The sequence below is a fragment of the Piliocolobus tephrosceles genome, chromosome 12 (assembly GCF_002776525.5).
Source record: "Piliocolobus tephrosceles isolate RC106 chromosome 12, ASM277652v3, whole genome shotgun sequence".
NCBI classification, from domain to species: Eukaryota; Metazoa; Chordata; class Mammalia; order Primates; family Cercopithecidae; genus Piliocolobus; species Piliocolobus tephrosceles.
Genome location: NC_045445.1, coordinates 38676453 through 38695051, shown reverse-complemented (window position 1 = coordinate 38695051; position 18599 = coordinate 38676453). Strand labels below are relative to the sequence as shown.

At 38.6% G+C, this 18599-nt stretch overlaps 1 pseudogene; it reads right to left on the bottom strand.

Annotated features, from left to right (window-relative positions):
* LOC111536690 overlaps positions 1 to 18599 on the bottom strand; it is a 41336-nt pseudogene that overhangs the window by 8665 nt on the left and 14072 nt on the right.

The following is an 18599-nucleotide window of genomic DNA, read 5'->3' as shown; positions in this document are numbered from 1 at the left end:
AAAATAAAATAAAGTATTGAGAAAAAAAAAAAGAAAAGGCCATCTTTTCCTTTATTATAAAAACTTATATTTGTAAATTCCCCAGAAACAAACTCAATAATAAGCCCATAGGCAGTGTGTATAAATTCCTAGTTAAGTCAGTACTCTCCAGTACCCTTCCATTATCCTTTCACTATTTAATCTACCACATCTCTAAGATGTGAGTCACCTATTCACGTGTCCACCAGTTTTCATCACTTAAATTGTGATTTTTTTCTTTTTTTGGTTCTTTACACTCATACCTTCACTCTATTTTAATAAGACCCTTATAAACTCTCTTTATGTGCATTGGCTTGCTGTTTTTTTTCCCCCTCTTTCATAACATTGGCTAAGAATGCTCTTGTGTGACACTTAATGAGCTTTTGTTGCTATAGGGACTGGTGGGTGGACTGGAAGCTAACCCCATTAACTATCTCCCACTTTCTTAAACTTAAAGCACTGAAACTCAAAAGTATACAATAATTCTGTATTGGTCATATTCAGCCTTCCCTTCTCTTGTGGCATCCTGCATTCTGACTAATTCCTTAGGGCCATGCCAGAGGTCCCCACTGGAAGGCCTAATGCTGTAAATGAAGACACAATGAATTGAGAACTGGCACTAGGATATTCGAGATCAGTCCTATAATTTCCTATTGACACACTCCCCAAACATCCAGATGGTCCTTTCATTTTATGATGTCTATATTTCTATGAATCAATTTTGTTTAGTATCATCTTCTCCTGCAAACAAAAGCCAAGAACTCTGCTGGCTCTTCTTTCACCTTTTCGTCTCGCATAATGACACTTCTCAATTGGATCACCATGTTGACAGTTTTATCTTCCATTACATCAATTTTGGTTCCTGCTTCTTAAGCCTACTCTTCATGTATTGTGAGACTGTGCTGCCTTTCTTCTGATGCTCTGCCAATGTGATATTTTACAACACCTGTGACTGGTGTGGTTGGCCATGGCCAGACCTGACCAGAGCAGGCCTCAGTGAGGACCAAAATGGAAACTAGGTCCTGTAGTTCAGGCACAGAACCATAGAGACTACTCTTAGGCTGACGCAGCAAGAATTTCAAGGCCCCAGCACAGAACATGAGCCTTGGTGACATGACATCCTGAATAGGGAAAGTATTGCCTTCTGTAGCAAAACAAGTTGTCTCTGGATGCTGAATAAGGGGTGAGGGAGGTGGGTGTAAAATACAGGAAACCAAAGTTCTTAACTCTCAAACCTAGTAGAGGTTTCCCTCTGTGTGGGATGCCAAGTCTACAGAACTTAGGGCACGACTGTGAGAGATATACGGGAGGCCGTCAGCAGTCAAGTCATCCCTGGTGTCTTTTTTTTTTTTTTTAGACGAAGTCTCGCTCTTGTCCCCCAGGCTGGAGTACAATGGCACGATCTCGGCTCACTGCAACCTCCGCCTCCTGGGTTCAAGCGATTCTCCTGCCTCAGCCTCCCGAGTAGCTGGGATTACAGGCCCCCGCCACCACCCTGGCTAATTTTTGTATTTTTAGTAGAGACAGCGTTTCACCATGTTGGCCAGGCTGATCTCGAACTCTTGACTTCGGGTGATCTGCCTACCTCGGTCTCCCAAAGTGCTGGGATTACAGGTGTGAGCCACCACACCTGGTCATCCCTAGTGTCTATACAAATTATTTACCTCCCAACTTTGACACTGCTTTCATTCAGGGTCAGTGGTTTAGTCATCCCTAGTGTCTTTACAAATGCATCCCTAGTGCATTTGTATCCTTTCTGCTGCCGATCTGCTGCTTTTACTTTGAGAGTAAACCAGAGGAGACGTCACCTCAAAAGGTGGACCAGACTTGGACCAGACTTCCTTGATCAGCCTCTTGTGACTGGAAAAACTGTTCCTTTTTTATATTTCCACTGATCTATAAACCTCATCGGGGGTCTGCAGGCAACATATCAAGGAAGGAGCTCTGTGGTAGGCTTTGCCTCATTCTTCTTTTCACATTCATTTCCTTTCCCCATCTCCTTTGTTCTAATTTTAAAACCATTGATCCTGGGCATGTGACAGCATTGAAATGGAATAAAATCATTTATTCTTTCAAGAAATATTTTTTGAGCACCACACTGTGCCAGGCACTGTTTTGAGCAGTGGACATAAAGAGAAAAATCCTGCCCTTGTGGAGCTGACATTAGACAGTATGTTAGATGAAGAAAAGTGATATGGAGGAAATAAGCAAGAAAGGGAAGTACGGTGTGCTACGGGTTCCCTTAAGTAGGGTGGTCAGGGAAAACATCACTGAGATGGTGACATTTGAGGAAAGGCCTGAAGGAAGTGAGGGAGCAATTCATGTGTTACCTTAGGGAAGAGAGTTTCAGGTGGAGAGAATAAGAGGTGAACAAGTTCTGAGGTAGAAACAGGCTTAGGATGTGTTAGAGACAGCAAGGAGTGTCCTATACGGCGCCCTGCCCCACACCTTTGCTTGTGGGCACTTTGCAGTGTCCACAAGCAATTGCAGGATAACTTTTATATACCCACTATTAGGGAAACAGGAGCCTAGGAAAGCCAGAGTGACATCATTTTAAAACCAACTCCGGCTGGGCACAGGGGCTCACGCCTGTAAATCCCAGCACTTTGGGAGGCCAAGGCGGGCGGATCACTTGAAGTCAGGAGTTCAAGACCAGCCTGGTCAACGTGGTAAAACCCCATCTCTACTAAAAATACAAAAATTAGCCAGACGTGTTGGTGGGTGCCTGTAATCCCAGCTACTTGGGAGGCTGAGGCAGGAGAATTGCTTGAACCCAGGAGGTGGAGGTTTCAGTGAGCCAAGATCGCGCCACTGCACTCCAGCCTGAGTGACACAGTGAGACTCTGTCTCAGAATGAATGAATGAATGAATGAATGAATAAATAAATAAATAAATAAATAAATAAATAAATAAATAAATAAAATAACCAAAAGACTCCATCTTGAGACTAACAAGGCACATTCCCTGCTGGTCACCCCCATGGTCCTAAGATGTTTACAGCTAAATAAAAAAAGTTTGGTAAGGCCTACAAGGACAAACTCCTACAACAACAGAAAGTTCAGTTGTCCCAATACCCAAAACAATATGTTTTCAAGATGTTTTGATGTACATACACAGTAAAACATCAAGGATAGTTTTCTTTAAATCAATAGAATAATAAATGTTGTTATCCTGTCTGCTCACTCGCACATAAGTACAGCTTAATTTGGCCTTTGCATAGACAAGGACCCGATATATGAAAAACTTAAAGGTGGCGTATTCTCCTTGCTTTCTGAGGACACCCTACTCTGTAATGGAGTCACTTTCAATAAGCTATATCTTCTCACTGTACTCTGTGACTTGCCTTGAATTCATTCCTGCGTGAGATCCAAGAACCTCCCCCTTGGGGTGTGAATTGAGGCCACCTTTTTTCCGGTAACACAACCATGGCTCAAAGAGAAAGTCATGATTTGCTGAAGATCAAACAGCTTTTTAAAATTCACCCATAATGAATATTCTTTCTACTGCCTTCCATGAACGTTTTCTGTGATATCTCAAGCCCAAGTCCTGCTAGTTATCTTCTAGATGAGGCCCACTGCTAGTCTTGTCTGTATTGAGTATAAATTAGCTGTTACCTGTATAAAATCCAAATTCAGTAATGCCAGTGGTATCCAGTTACTAACATCTCTCATCTCCCTTTTAAAAGCATTGTTGTTACAGCCAATAACAGTAATAATAATAAGAGGTATCATATACTGAGTGCCTGCCATATGCTGCAAGCTTTACAGATGCTACATAATTTAATCACTCAACAACCTTGTTGGGTAAATATTATTATATATGTTTTGCAAATGAAGTTGCTGAGGCTCAGGAAGAATGAATGCAATGCCTAAGGTAATATAGCTAGTAAATGGTAGAGCTAGGATTTAAAACTGTGCCTGAAACAGAAGCTTACTATATACTGTGCTGCTGGTCTCCCTAGATAGGTGGCTTCCTCAAAAATGTAGTGGCTTAGATCTAAGCCTTGGGACCATCTTTTGTAGGTGTGTCTCTTGAGAACTCAGGAGCTTTGGCTTCCATAGTAGGTCAAATCACTATCTTAGCAGCAAGGCTTCATTTTCCCTGATCTTTTCGGTGGTTTTAATTTAAATTTCTCTCTATTCTAATAAGACTTTACTTGCCCTTCCTATATCTAGAACAAATGTTCTGTATTTTGAGAAATTGATCTTAGCTACTATCTGACCAGGCTCAGAAAAGTCTGTCTCTTATTTGATTACACAGCACCCTTTGCTCTAGTGCTTACTTCCTAGCAATCCTGCTGACTTAACTTTTTCGTCCCTTTTTTTTTCCCAGAGGTCTTTGTTAAATGACTTTCATTTTAGTGTTCTTCTAGGCCAATTTTAATTGGGCATATTTTTGCTGACTTCAGATGGCCATCGTTTTTCCTTAATGCAGTTGGCATCAACTCCCACAATCACTATTTGGCCAAATAACCTTTGATATCTTTTCCCATTTGTGTTCCCAAATTGCTTTACGAGTCACATTCAATTTTGGGCTTTCCCTCTCCCCAATCCATATCCAAAAGCAAATATATCATGAATAATATTTTTAAACATTCAACCATTTTCATTCTTCTTAAATCATTTTGCCTTAGGACACCCTCCATTACCACTGCCAGTAAATTAGCGGGTTTCAGTACCTCAGTGAATGGTCAACACCATATAGAAAACAAGTAGTCCTAACTGGGATTTTATTATCAAATTAGGTGTTTAATTCCCTGAGAACTTCTCAGGAAAACAGCAGTCTTGGAGTCAGAGACTTCTAAGTTCCTTTTGTATAGCAAGAACCAAGCCTGTCACACCCACCAGGATGGCTATAATAAAAAAGAAACAGCGTTAGTAAGAATGAGCAGAAATTGGAATCCTCATACTCTGTTGGTAGAAATGTAAAATGATGTAGTCACTATGAAAAACAGTTTGGCAGTTCCTCAAAAAGTTAAACATAGAATTACCATATGACATTGCAATTCCATTCCTAGGTATACACCCAAAAGGATTAAAAACAGGTATCCAAACAAAAACTTTTACATAAATATTCAAAGCAACACTACTCATAATAGGCAAAAGATGGAAGCAACCAAGCATTCATCAGCAAATGAATGGATAAACAAAATGTGGTATAGTCATATGATGAAATATTATTCAGTGTTAATAAGGAATGAAATACTGGTAATTGCTATAATGTAGATGAACCTCAAAAACAGTATGCTAAGTAAAATCAGCGAGACACAAAGCGACATATATTGTATGACTCCATTGGCAGGAAATGTCCACGATAGGCAAATACAAAGAGAAAAAAGTAGATGAGTGGTTGCCTGGGTCTGGAGGTAGGAAAGTGGATTAACTGTACATGGGCATGAATGATCTTATTGGGATAATGAAAATGTTTAAAAACCAAAAGTACAGTGATAGTTACACAACCAAATTTACTAAAAAGTCATTGAACTGTACATTTAAAATGAGTGAATTTTATGGTATGTAAATTGTACTGCAGTGAAGCTGTAGGAGAGAGAGAAAGAGAGACAGAGAGAGAGAGATAGAGAGAGAGAGAGATTGAAGGCAAGCCCAGAGCCTGGCCAGTTGGCATTCTAGAGTTTTACCAGTTTGGGAGAACTCGAGATGATGTAAGTGAAGGGTACACTATCCAGAAACAAAACTGTAGCATTCTGAGAGGTGAGAGAGAGAAAAAAAGAAAGGGTAAGAGGCCACGAAGGAAGTGGAAGAGTCCATAGATAAGTCTGCCCCCCTCCACACCTCATGCCCTATTATCATAAGTGTGGAATCTGGGGACATTTTCCAACAGGTTTAGGGGGAAAATAAAAAACAAAGTGGAATTATTCCAAATTTGGTCTTTGGAACTCTGGGACACCACTGTTGTGGTTTAAATGTTTGTCTGCTCCCAAACTCATGTTGACTTTTAATTGATGTGGGGCCTTTAAGAGATGATTAGGTGATGGCAGATCTATCACGAATGGATTCATGCCCTTATTGCAGAAGTGGGTTAGTTATCACAAGACTGAATTTGTAATAAAAGTGAGTTTTGCCTGATTTCTTCTCTCTGTCTCACATGTTTGCTTCAGCCTTCTGTCCTTCTGCCATGGGATGACCTGCATCAGATGTTGGTGCCATGCTCTTGGACTTGTTGGCCTTCAGAACTATGAGAAATAGATGTCTTTTCTTTATAAATTTCTCTGAGTAACAGAAAATAGACTAAAACAATCACCTTTCTGAGTGCCCCCTCACTAACAAGAGATAATCATAACAGAAGAAAAATGGATGCAAGGCAGATCTAGGCAAAGAGAGGGCCAAGTCTCCCTCAGCTTTTACCTGGCATAAATGTATCCAGATATTTTCACATGCTCCCAGTGGAGGATATAGAAAATAGCTGGATGTTTACAGCCAGCAGGCCTCCCATGGGGCCGCTGCCATGAGGAGCAAGTTGACGCTACTGCAAGGGCTGCAGGTGGACGATCTAACTCTGGGGCTGAATGGAGGATGTGGTTGAGATTCAGAGAACCTGAAAGGCAGACAAGGGAAGAGGTGAGTCTAAGTCAGCAAAATGGTGAATAACTCTGGGCCTAGATGAGCTGAGAGCGTAGACCTTGTATTTCACAGGTTCTGGACTTCATCATCAAATGCCGGAATAGTTCCCAATGACTGGGGAGGGCATTGTTGAGGAAATTACTGTAGAGGTCAATAAAGACCCACACAAAGATGTCCATGTCAACTCATTGCCTCTTCTCTGTCTTAGAGAGGAAGGAGGTAGGTGTGGTGAGATGGAATTCTAAAACACTGAGAAGTATCCAAAGGAGCTCAGTTAACCCAGAAAAGACTATTTTTAATGGAAAGAGATTGATTTTCCACCATAATTTAGCATAGTAATAAGACATGTTGACTTAGTTCTCAATTGAGCACAATGGACCAAGGCCTGTACCTAACTGCTCACTCACAGTGCCCTGAAGAGTCTGGGGGGACTATACCAGGCTCTTCGGAGCTCCATGTGAGCCACCAACATTTATAACATTGGGGATTTAATCAAGATTTCCATAATGAAGCTCAAAGCCAGGAAGATCTGAGACTGGATTACATAGTTTTTAAAAACAAAAAAACAAACACCTTGTTTCTATTAACCAATGGAACAGATTTAGGAACCCAGTAAAAATGCCACATGCTTGAATACACTTAATAAATAAACATTTAGTTCCCTCTAATCCAGTAGTTCCAAATCTTGCATCCATGGATGAACTTTGGGTGGCACATGACTGCTTAAAAGGTTGAGTGCCAAACTGAGACTATAAACGTGTATGTGTGTGTTTGTAGATAGAGGTTTTGTAACTTTCATGAGTTTCCTAAAGAGGGAAAAAAATGGTTAACTACTCATAGAGAGGGCAGTGGAAGCCTGGGAAATGGGTAAGCCCAAAGAATGTGGGGACAGAGGAAGATCTCATGCAGAACACTAGGAAATCAACCAACTGTAAGATAAGTCAGATATTTTCACAAAATGATTCTCAAATCAGTGTCACATAAATTGCAAATGGTGTGACTGAATTTCGTGATGGGAGGTCATTGTTGTAGACTACTGACTTGGGGCTTATGGATGCACTTTATGAGGTATGTATACTCTCTGAAATGGGAGGTGAAATTTCCTATGTATGTGCACATGAGCATATTTCTGGGTTGGCAAGCTATAGTTTTCACAGAATCTTAAAGAAGGTCCTTGACTTCTAAAAGGTTATAAACCATTCACTTTAACTTCTGGCATTGACGGTTTCTTCCTATATAAAACTCTTATTTTTCCATCTTTATGTAATCTCCTTCTTTCACCTTCTCCTCCTTTCCTCCCTACCTTGTGTCTTTCTTTCTCCACCCACTACCAACTTTCTCTCTTTTCCTTACAAAGCAATGCGGAAGACTAATGCAGTCCAATCTGAATATGAAAAGCGAGAGGAGTGAGCTCAAAGGGGTGATTCCAAGGAGATTAACAAACCTTTTGAAGTGAGGTCTAGCAGGTCTGCTCAGCAATTGAGTCCTTAACTGGCCCTCAGGAAGAAGACAGCTTGGGGAAGAAGCCATGGAAAGGAAGGTTTAGACTGACTATATAATTAGTATCAAATTAATATACAAGATAAGGTGTCAGCTCTTTGAATGTATAAGATGCTATAAATGAGGAAAGCCATTGTCAGAAGGAACACTTAATGGGCTATTTATCATTGTAAAGAAGGCAGGAGGAACTTACTGATGTAGAAGGGCCTAATCAAGGTCCTTCTTAAATGAGAATTCAGTTAACAAGGTTTAGACAGCACCTGTCTTCATTAACAATATAAATATTTCTTTAATACATTTTGGAATTAAATAAAGAATAAGATCAAGTTTCTTTACTGGCTGAATAAGTAGGGATTGATTCTTACCTAGTTGTGTGGATGGCCCTTAGTCTTCATCATTCCCAAGAACCATTCATGAAGCATGAGCTACCATATGATAATTTTCACTTTTCCAGGACTTCTATCTTTCATAAAAGAAGCTGTCCTTGGCATCAGTGAGAAGTCTCCAGGAACAGACTGACTCACTGACAGAATCTCCTCAGAATAATCTGGTATCCAAATGATGTGTATTTAACACTATGCTAATTACTTTTCATTGATTTGATTCCCACAAAACATCTATGATGTAAGTATTATTACCATCTCTAATTGACTAGATGATGAAACAGTCTTAGTGATGACACATACATACAGCTGGTCTTACACTTGTTTAAGAGGTAAAATTAATAATTGAAGTCAGGTCTGCCTGATACAAATTACAGGTTCTTCCTCCCAATCCACACAATCATTATGACAAAATAATGTGACTAAATTTAAGTATAAACATAACAATCTTTCAAAGGAGTCATCTTGTCTGACTCTATTATACTCTTATTGCTTCAAAAATTTTTAGAACTTCAAGAATGTCTTCATGGTCTAAGAATAATTGTTTTGAGTCTTCTTAATGGTGATAAAAATTTTATTTTGGGGGGGATTAAAATATCTTTATTGAGACATAATTCACATACCATACAATGAACTCATTTAAAGTATACAATTCACTAGTTTCTTTACTATATTTTTAATATGGCAAAACATATATAACAAAATTTGTCATTTAACCATCAAGGTGTACAATTCAGTGGCATTAACTAGATGACTGTATCATTTTATTTTTTTACTGTTATAAATAATGCTGCAAATATACATCCTTATATATACTTTGTGCAAATAATTCCATAAGATAGAAAGCTGTCATCTGTGATGGGCCAGTGATAAAGAGTGATAAAAATGGGTTGGTCTTTTCCTAGGATAGCTCTATTACCATTAAACATGATTGTTTTTATTTCAATAGGTTTTTGAGGAACAAGTGGTTTTGGTTACATGAATAAGTTCCTTAGTGTTGAGTTCTGAGATTTTGGTGCACCCATCACCAGAGCAGTATACACTGTACCCAATGTGTAGTCCTTTATCCCTCACATCTCTCCCACCCTTTCCCACAAATCTCCAAAATCCATTGTATTATTCTTAGGTCTTTGTGTGACAGTGGTAAATTTTAATTCTTTGAGGGAATTTTTGGAAATTAGCAAAAAGTCATTCTATTGATTTAAATGTGATTAAGCTGGATAATAAAGTTTGGGCAGAAATAAGTTGTGTTTATAGTGTAACATATTTATTTTCTTGCATAGTTCATATATCAGCTCAGCAGCTAAAGATTTCATGAACTAATGAGTAGATGGGTATCTTGCTCTGTTTGGGCTTTTATAGAGGAATACCATAGACTAGGCGGCTTAAAACAATCGAAATTTATTTCTTACAGTTCTAGATGATAAGTCCAAGATCAAGATCAAGGGAACAGCAGATTCAGTGTCTGATGAAGTCCTGCTTCCCAGTTCAGAGAGGGTGCCTTATTGTGTCTTCACATGGTGGGAGAGGCAGATGAGCTCTCTGGAGTCTCTTTTATAAGGGCATTAATCCCATTCATGAAAGCTCTGACCTCGTGACCCAATGACCTACCAAAGACCACACTTCCTAATATCATCCCATTGGGAGTTAGGATCTCAACACATGAATTTTGGGGATCACCAACATTCAGTCTCTAGCAATGGTAAACAAATCTCCCAAAAGGATTACACTTTGACTTTGAAGGATGATGCACATTAGAAAATACAGGTTCAGATATATCTGTTTTGTTCAATTTTTTTTAGTTATTTAGTGACAACATGTATCTCCTAGCAAGAATATCAGTTGGATTGACTCTAAAGTAACACAGGTGGTCCTCTCTTTAGTAGGTTTCATTTTTGTATCTTATAACTCAGCCTCAGACTGGCATCCTTCCTAGAGATAAAACATCGCAAACACAGACTAACCATCAACCAGAAAGATTCCTGACAGTAATGTGCACAGTGAATACTCAAGAATAAATACAATTTAGGAGGAGCTCTTCATCTTATGTGAAGAAAAGAAACTCTGAATCTTTGCCCATTTTTATAACCTAATCTCTTTTTATAAAGTAAAACTTTTGGATGCATCTGTTGGGCAATAAATTTATTTTATCACTTTTCAACCACATGCTTGGCCCACAGATGTATAACTTCTTGCTAATTTTAGAATCATCTGATTTTTACAGGCATGAAGAATCTGTAATTAGGCTATACTTGATTTTTATACAACATTATGTACAGAATGAGACAAAATAAACTATTATAAAATAAACACTTATAATAGTTGGGTATAGTTTTATTGAAATAATCCAACTAAATCATACATTTGATTACAGCTAACGGCTTGCTTCTAGTCACAGCATGTACTTTTTCTCAATGTACAGCATACTCCTTTGCAAATACCAGACTCATATCCAACTATCTTTTGGACATTTCCACCTGGATGTCCACAGTGAAGACTTGTTTACAGCTGTGCAGGTGGTGTACTATATACCTCCCATAGGAAAGGGAGCCATTTACGTAGAATACCATATAAATACTGCCTCCAGGAGTTGTATAACACAACTCCCTTGTGTGCAGACAAAGCACATTCAAATTAAACTTCAAAAAGTCCTTCAACCAAAATGACCTTATCTTGCTGAGTTCATTTTTGTTGAACTGATAGTGTTGCCCTTTTTCTGTCACCCAGCATTGGGCTCTACCTTCAATCAGTGACTAAGCCAAGTAGATTCTTACCTTCAAGATGCTTATCAGGTCCATCTTCTGTTTTCCTTTCCCAGTGGAAAAACTCCTGACTGTTCCCTCATGGTCTGGAATTATAGAATTGCAGATTTGAAAGCAAGCATGGATTTTACGGATTCAGGCCAAATCACTCATTTTACAAATGAGGTAATCAAAGTCAAGAAAAGTTAAATGGGCCAGGTGCAGTGGCTCAGGCCTGTAATCCCTGCACTTTGTGAGGCTGAGGCGGGCAGATCACTTGAGGTTAGGAGTTCGAGACCAGCCTGGGCAACATGGGGAAACCCCATCTCTACTAAAAAACACAAAAATTAGCTGGGCGTGGTGGTGGGTGCCTATAATCCAAACTACTCGGGAGACTGAGGCAGGAGAGTTGCTTGAACCTGGGAGGCTGAGGTTGCTGTGCCCCGAGATGGCAACACTGCACTCCAGCCTGGGCAATAGAGTGAGACCCTGTCTCAAAAACAAACAAAACAAGTTAAATGACCTGATGAAGGTGGCATATATAACAAGTTTAGTGATAGAAATGAGATCAGAACAGGAATCTCCTAGTCCTCCTGACCATCATTCTTTCGCTATAAAGTGATTGTGTCTTTGTTCACCTGGCTCCATCATCTATCTCCTGACTTTTTCTACTTTAATTTATCCTAAAACCTATGGCCAGATCAATCTACATAAAATATTACTTTCCTCATAAACCTTTTATCTCTCCACATTGATTGTAAAGTAAGCACGAATTCCCTATTCAATGACTCAGTATGGATGCAACCTACCTTTCTAGTCCAGTTTAAAAACAAAAAATGTATCAATATAATTTATTAACATTGATGAAAGAGGAAATTATATATTTCTTTCAAGACTATAAAAAATTTACTGATTTTCAATATTATGTATAATCAAAAAGAAACCCAGTGCCAGGCTCATGCCTGTAATCCCAATGACTCAAGAGGCTGAGGCAGCAGGACTGCTTGAGCCCAGGAGTTGGAGGCTGCAAAGAGCTGAGGTCGCACCACTGCACTCCAGTCTGGGTGACAGTGCAAGACCGAAATACAAGAAAAAGAAAAAGAAAGGAAGAAAGGAAGGAAGGACGGAAGGAAGGAAGGAAGGAAGGGAGGGAAACCCAATTCTCCTCAGTTAATTTCCCAAAGAAATGAAAGCTTATCTTCACATGAAAACTTGTGAACTAATTTTTATAGCAGTTTTGTTCATAATAGCTCAAAACTAGAAACAATCCAGATGGCCTTTATCAGGTGAATGGTTAAAATCTGGTACATCCATACCATGGGAGACACTCAACAATAAAAAGAAATGAATAATTAAATTGTAGAGCAGCCTGGATGAATCTCCAGGGAATTACTCTAAATGAAAAAAGTCCAGAAGATCACATAGAATATGATTCCATTTAAATAAGCACTGAGACAACAAAATTAGAAATTGAGAACAGATTAGTGGTTGCTAGGGTTTAGAGATGGGGTAGAGGAGTGGATGTCGCTATGAAGGAGTCCCATGAAGGGGACCCTAGAAACAGTTGTGTATCTAAACTGGTCATCTGAATCTACACATGTGATAAAACTACATAGGCCTACATACACATGCATACGTGTGTGTCCATGAGAACATAGAAAACTGGTTAAATTCAAATAATCTCTGTAGATTGCACCAAAATCAGTTTCCTAGTTTGATAGTATCACAATACAGGATGTTACCATGAGGTAAACTGGATGAAGAGTACACAGGACCTCCCAGTACATTTTTTCCAACTTTCTATCAATATAAAATTATTCCAAAATAAAAAGTTTTAAATACATTAAAATATAAAGAGATTTTAAGCAAAGAAATAAAAAACCCTGACTTCTTAATTTCCTTTGGTTTTAACCATGAAATGTTGTTTGATCCTGCCCAGTGTGAGAAAATTTAAAAGTGAATGTGATTTAATGCCATCTCTCCAGTCAATGTGCAGATAGTTAGAGTTTTTTCAATGATGAGAAGACCAGAGATTGAAAGGGGAGCTCAGTATGCAGGTGGAACAAAGCTGGTTAAATGAACCAGAAGTCCATGGCGACCCCTGACAGGACGTTGCAGCAAATTTAAAGATACTCAAAGTCAGTAAAAAGAAGCCAGTGAAGACCTGACGAGGTAACTGCGAATATTTAAGGCTTTATACAAAAGGTACTTAATAATACTTCAATACTTGCATTTCATTAAGATTTTGCCTGTGAAGTCAGCCTGACCAAGGTTTGAGTGCCAGCTTCCCATCATTCTTTCGATAATGTATTAAAATTTAACCCCTTTGAGGCTCCATTCCCTCATGAGTAAAATAGGGTTAGTAGTAGTATTCACTTGTTTGGGGTGGCTGTGAGAATAAAAAGGAATAATGCATGTAAAATGTACAACGTATTTCCTGGAGCATAAGTGGACAATAAAGGATAGATATTGGCCAGGCGCAGTGGCTCAAGCCTGTAATCCCAGCACTTTGGGAGGCCGAGATGGGCGGATCACGAGGTCAGGAGATCAAGACCATCCTGGGTAACACGGTGAAACCCCATCTCTACTAAAAAATACAAAAAACTAGCTGGGCGAGGTGGCGGGCGCCTGTAGTCCCAGCTACTCGGGAGGCTGAGGCAGGAGAATGGCGTGAACCCGGGAGGCGGAGCTTGCAGTGAGCTGAGATCAGGCCACTGCACTCCAGCCTGGGCAACAGAGCAAGACTCCGTCTCAAAAAAAAAAAAAAAAAGGATAGCTATTAGTTTTTCTGTATTTCCTAAAAAGGAAGGAAAGAAGGAGGAAACTTTTTAGCAAATCAGAAACAGAAAGATAATTCTTTAACTTGTTAAAGTTTGTATTTTTAAAAACTATAATAAATATTATAACAATGAATAAACTTCAGATTTATTCTCTTTGATATCAGAAACAAGACCACAGTTCCCATCTATCACTGCTAACTTTTAACCTATTACTGTCATTTATGGCCAATGATATAAAGAAAAAAATAATTAATAAAAAATGAAAGGGCCTGGTGCAGTGGCTCACACCTGTAATACCAGCTCTTTGAGAAGCTAGGGTGAAGGATCGCTTGAGGCCAGGAGTTCCACACTAGCAACTCTGGGCAACATAGCAAGACCCGGTCTCTACACACAAAAAATTTTTAATTAGCTGTGTGTGGTGGCACATGCCTGTAGTCCCAGCTACTCAGAAGGCTGAGGTGGGAGGATCCCTGGAGCCCAGGAGTTTGAAAATGCAGTGAGCTGTGATTGCGCCACTGCACTCCAGCCTGGAAGACAGAGTAAGAAACTATCTCAAAAACAAAACAAGCAAAACAAACAAAAAAACAAACAAAACCCTGTGATTACTTGCAATAAAAATATGATAATCTACCTAAAAACCATCAGCAACAGATTCAGCAGACAAACTGTGGTATTAGAATTAATATGAGAGTTCAAGTTGGTTGCCAGATAAAATATCAATCGCCAAAAATAACTTCCATTTCTTCACACCAGTAATAACGTGCTAGAAAAGACATGCAAATGTGAAACTGTCACAATAGCAAAAAGAAATTACAAATAATATAAAGACAAAAGTAACAAATGCCTTTATGGAGAAAAATTCCAATAAAAGAATAAAATATTATTTAAATAAATGGAGAAATGGTCCATACTCTTGGATGGGACAACTTATTGCAAACATTCTCACCAATTTAACCTGTTTAATGCAATACCAATCAAAATTCCAGTTGAATTATTTGAGGGAACTTGATAAACTTTATTAAAATGTGTGTATATATATATATATATATATATACATATATATATATATATATACATATATATATATATTTTTTTTTTTTTTGAGATGGAGTTTCACTCTTGTTGTCCAGGCTGGAGTGCAGTGGCACGACCTCGGTTCACTGCAACCTCCACCTCCCAGGTTCAAGCTATTCTCCTGCCTTAGCTTCCCAAGTGGCTGGGATTACAGGCATGTGCCACCACACCTGGCTAACTTTTTGTATTTAGTAGAGATGGGGTTTCACCATGTTGGTCAGGCTGGTCTCGAATTCCTGACCTCAGGTGATCCACTTGTCTCAGCCTCCGAAAACGCTGGGGTTACAGGTGTGAGCCACCGTGGCCGGCCTAAAATTTATATGGATGAATAAAGGTCTATGAATAGCTAAGTTAACCCTATAAAGGCAATGATGGAGTTACCTCAAGAATAATAGACTAGGCCTACATAGTGGCATGTGTCTGTCGTCCCAGATACTTGAGAGGCTGAGGTGGGAGGACTGCTTAACCCAGGAGTTCAAGTCCAGTTTGGGCAAAATAGAGAGACCCTGTCTCTAAATAATAATAATAAATAGAACAAATGGAACATAATAGCAAAACAAATCAATGGAAGAAAATGATTGATAAACCAGCTTACTGTATGGAGAAAAATGTAATCAGGACCCTATCTAACTCCACATATAAAGATACTCTAGTTGGATTGAAGATGGAAATATGAACAGTAAAACTATAGTGCTAATAAAAGGAAATATAAGAAAATATTTTGTGACCTCCAAATCAGAGAGGACTTCTCAAAAAAGCTCGAGAAGCACAAATGCAAACGAAAGCATTGATTATGTTGATAACTTTAAAATATCAAAGTTCTTTTCAACTAAGGACATCACTGGCAAAATTATTACATGATAGAATTATAGAAGCTGACAAGAATCTTGAAATTTCAAAAAACAAACAAGGAGTTAATATCTAGAATATACAAGGGCATTTTGCAAATCAGAAAGATAAAGCTAGCACACCCAATGGAAAAATAGATAGAGAATATGAACAAGCAATTTAGAGAATAAACTCAAAAAGGTAGCAGAAATATGATAAGGTGTTCAAAATCACTGAAAATCAGATATATAAAATTAAAACTGCACAGGTATCATTTCACACTTATTAGACTGGCAAAATTCTAAAAGTTATAAAACGACAAATGTAGGCATGTGGTAATAGAACAAAAGTTCTGTTCCATTGGTAGGAGTGTAGACTGTTGCAGCCATTATAGACAGCGACTGATCTGTACACAGTCAAATTACCAATACGGCCAACAGTTTCACTAAGGATAGAAACCAAAGAGTCTCACAAAGGCCAGTAAGAAGACACAGACAAAGCATTCATGTCAGAATTGTTTATGGCAGCAGGAAGACAAAGGTAACCAGAAAGTTCCTCATTAGAAAAGTGGACAGGTAAAATATGGTACACACAAATGTTCCATGAAGTTCTAATGCAGCAGTTAGAAGTAATGCACTAGATTCACTTACCACACCTTAAATAGATCTTTAAAACATACTGCTGAGCAGAAAATCAGGGCACAGAATGAGATACAATGTGTAACAGAATAACTTTTTCCTAAATTAAAACCCATGTGTATAAAAATCTCTGCGTATTTGGAAGCAACACAAACAAAAATACATATCAAACACATATTCAATGTTCAATGAAATGTCATTTAAACATTTATAGGTTGAAGAGAAAAATGGGATTAGGTTGTGAAGATTAAAATTAATTAATTAATTACTAAACCAAACTGATTAAGAAGAAACAGAAAACCTAAATAAACTGGTAATCATTAAACTGAGTATGTGAGCAAGTCTTCTCCCTTACCATACTCAAAACAGATATCAGGGCCTTAAAGATATACAAGCAAGTTTTACTAAAACCATCAGGCAGAGATAGTTGCTATTCATAGAAACTGATTTAGAAACTAGAAAGAGAGGGGATACCCGGCTCATGCCCTGAGGCCTATATATGACTTTGATACCGAATCCAGATGATTTCGGTATAGAAATATATACAGTATAAGATCAAATTCTCACATGCACATGAGTGCAAAGTATCCTAAACAGAACACAAGAATATCAACCAGGTGTGGTGGCTCACACCTGTAATCCTAGCACTGTGGGAGACTGAGGTGGGCAGATCACTTGAGCCTAGGAGTTCAAGACAAGCCTGAGCAACACAGTGAAACCTTATCCCCACAAAAAAATACGAAAATTAACCAGGCATGGTGACACACACCTGTAGTCCCAGCTACTCGGGAGGCTGAGGTGGGAGGATAACCTGAGCCCGGGAAGTTCAGGCTGCAGTGAGCCTTGATTGATCCGCTGCACTCCAGCCTGGGAGACAGAGTGAATTCCTGTCTCAAAAAAAAAAAAAAAAGAATACAGGAATATGAAGTTGAACAGTGTATAAAAATCTGATATAATTCAACATGGTAGCATTTTCCACAAGAATGAAAGAATGGGTCAGAATTGGGAAATCTAATTATATAAATTACTATATTAACAGATTAAAGGAAAACTACGTATCATTATTTACACAAGCTTCTATGGATCGGGTACGGTTTGTTTGTCCTCACCAAAAGTCATACAGAAATTTTATCCCAAATGTGGCAGTGTTGGTAGGTGAGGCTTAGTGGGAAGCGGTTGGTTCACGAGGGCAGAGCCATTATGAATGGCTTGGTGCCCTTCTAGAAGTAATGGATGAGTTATTGCTCTCACAAGACTAGATTAATTATCCAGGAATGGATTAGTTCCAAGGAGAGTGGGTTGTTATAAAGCCAGGATGCCCGTTGGTTTTGTCTTTTTGCATGTGTCCACTTCCCCTTGACCTTCTCTGCTATGTTATGATGCAACATGTGGCCTTGGCCAGAAGCGAAGGCCGTGTCCTCAAATTTCCAGGAATGCAGAACAATGAGTTGAATAAAATTCTTTTCTTTATAAATTACCTAGTCTCAGACCCAGCAATCCCATGAGAAATAAAAACATATGCCTCACAAAAACTTAAATGCAAAATTTCATAGCAACTTTATTCATAATTTAAAACACCCCTTCAACTGGAAAATTACAAATACATGGTAGTACATCCATACAATAGAATTCCACTCAGCAACAAAGAAGAACAATCTACTGAAATACATAACAACATGGAGGAATCTTAAACACATTATGCTAAGTGAAAGAAACCAGATACCCAAAATCTACATGCTGTGTAATCCATTTATATGACATTTTGGATAAGACAAAACTATTGGGATGGAGAAGAAATCAGCAGTTTCCAGGAATTGTGCGAAAAGAAAGGGGTTTGACTACAAAGGGATATTATTTCATATGTCTTGTCTGTGGTGATAATTACACAACTCTATGCATTGGTCAAATACTCATAGCATGTACCGAAAAATAGTGAATTTTACTCTATATAAATTTTAAAAATAAATAATTTTAATATGGATAATGAGCAATTCACAAAAGAAGAAATCCAAGTGGCCAATAAACCCCTTTCATGGGGGTTTATTAGAATAACCCC